The sequence below is a fragment of the Sceloporus undulatus genome, unplaced genomic scaffold (genome assembly GCF_019175285.1).
Source record: "Sceloporus undulatus isolate JIND9_A2432 ecotype Alabama unplaced genomic scaffold, SceUnd_v1.1 scaffold_14334, whole genome shotgun sequence".
NCBI lineage: Eukaryota > Metazoa > Chordata > Lepidosauria > Squamata > Phrynosomatidae > Sceloporus > Sceloporus undulatus.
Genome location: NW_024817251.1, coordinates 1 through 2,103, shown reverse-complemented (window position 1 = coordinate 2,103; position 2,103 = coordinate 1). Strand labels below are relative to the sequence as shown.

The 2,103-nt window shown below is 43.0% G+C and overlaps 1 pseudogene; it reads right to left on the bottom strand.

Annotated features, from left to right (window-relative positions):
• Window positions 1–173, bottom strand: LOC121918502 (annotated as a pseudogene; the record flags this gene model as incomplete).
• Between the last annotated feature and the right edge of the window lie 1,930 nt (window positions 174–2,103).

Genomic DNA, 2,103 nt, shown 5'->3' with positions numbered 1-2,103 from the left:
GAGGCACTGCAATACCAGGTCGATGCGTGGAATGGACGGAGCAAGCTCCTATTCCGTCCCCCAGCTCCAAAGATCCATTTCATATGTATAGTCCTCAAATAGAGGACGTATCAGATATTAAACTGATAAGAACAGATTAAACCTTTTATTAGAGAATATTTAGAAATACAGGTTAACATAGGAACAATAAATAGTACATATCAAGTCCAAAGAATGCAATTATAAATAATATGTATATATATAGTAGTATAATGATATACAAAGAAAGTATAAAGCAAATTTCATTCCTAGGATAGGTTAAATTATTAAAAGTTACTTTAAATAAAATAGAATATACTAAGGAGACCAATAAATATATCTTTTACTTTTAGATCACAAATAGTGAACACTAATATATCCAAACAGTTGCATACTTCAGAAGAGAAAAGAGGCGGAAGAGGAAGAAGGGGGCAGTGAGAGAGAGAAGAGAGAGAATGAAACATCGCTTCCAGGTTTATAATGGTTCCCTCTCTACCAAAAACATAGCTGGTTCCTCATACTGGCGGTGCCCTGAGATATGCTCAATGTAAATGCCATGGGACCATCTAATGGTGAGCACATTTCTGGAGTGCCAAGATGACCTTCTGCCTCAGGAAGAGAGTCAGGAGGAGTTTTGCAGGAGACCACCAGTTGCGTACCATGTTAGTCAACGACCGAGATGGCTTCTTCCTTACCACTGCATCAGGAAAATGCAACTGAGGGCTTGCTGTTACTGCCTTAACAAGAAACACCTATACTGAAGTTCTTCAGAGAGCCCAGGGGAAACTAGTTAATCTCTCAACCTTCCCAGGAAAGCTCCCAAAGTGAAGAAAATCATCCCAGCGAGTAACACCACCCTGAGAATGCCTTCAGACACCGACACTCCAGTTGTCATTGCAGCAGGACACTCGAAAACCTACTGGCCGGCAGTGAAACTGGCTGGCCAAGCTGCATGAAGGGAGAGCCTTTGGGGACCTGGAAACGACGGTCAGCTTTCTGACTGATGAGCTTTCCAAAGGAGCCAGACCAATTGAAAGAATAGCTATCGGACCTAGACAAGGTACTTCTGGAGCGCCAAGAGGACCTTGCAACTACCATCCTAAGGTTAGAAGAAGAAATACAGCAGGCTCTTACGGTCCTCAGGCAGCATTGCGCATCCAAAAACTCTACCGCGTGAAAAGATCAAGAACTGTAAGGGAAGTTCTCAATGGTCCATCTCCACTTTGTACTATTTTCATCAGTCATATGAACATTTTACATCTGTTTTCTACAAGGATGAACAAAGCCAAGTTTCTAGCCCAGCTAATCTCCTTGGGCTGCCTAGAGCTGATGAGGGACTAAACAACATCCTCTTAAGGGAATTCACCCCCCAAGAATGGAGATAAGATTGATGGGGGCTAAGAATACAGCTCCAGGCAAGGATGGCATTGGATCCATTTTACTGAGGAAGTATGATGCTGGCTGCTTAGTTGTAGCAGCCCTCTTTAACCATAGTAAACAACTCTGTCGTACGCAACCAGCTGGAAAAAAGCTATGATCATCCTCATCCATAAGAAGGATGGTGTTATGGACCCTGACAGCTGGCACCCAATTTCTCTTTGTAGTACCATCTACAAGGTTTACTACACAACTTGCATTGCTGCCAGTCACAGATTGGGCCATTGCTGGTCGCATTATCAGCCCTCAACAAAAGGGCTTTATGCCATGCAAGGGCTGCTACGAACATAACTTTATAATATGATTTAAGGGAAAACCTTTATAAAATGCAAAATAGATGGGATTTACCCCATTTACAGTCCCTCAGCAATGGACTGAATAAGGACAATGGCTTCCTGACCCACTACACACATTGCAACACAATCTGACCCCATCCTCAGGGGGGCATTCTACACTCATCAACCCAATACTCATGGCTTCTCCTCATGCTAACCAGATCTGCAGGAGCCAACACTCTTTTTCAGTTTTCTTCCATTAAACACCTGCCCTCCTGTCTGTCCCTGGCTTCCACTCCAACAAAAGCATCTGAGGAAGGAGACTGAACTTTCTTCTTACTTTCTTTCAGTTAGTCTATGATGCTACAAAATG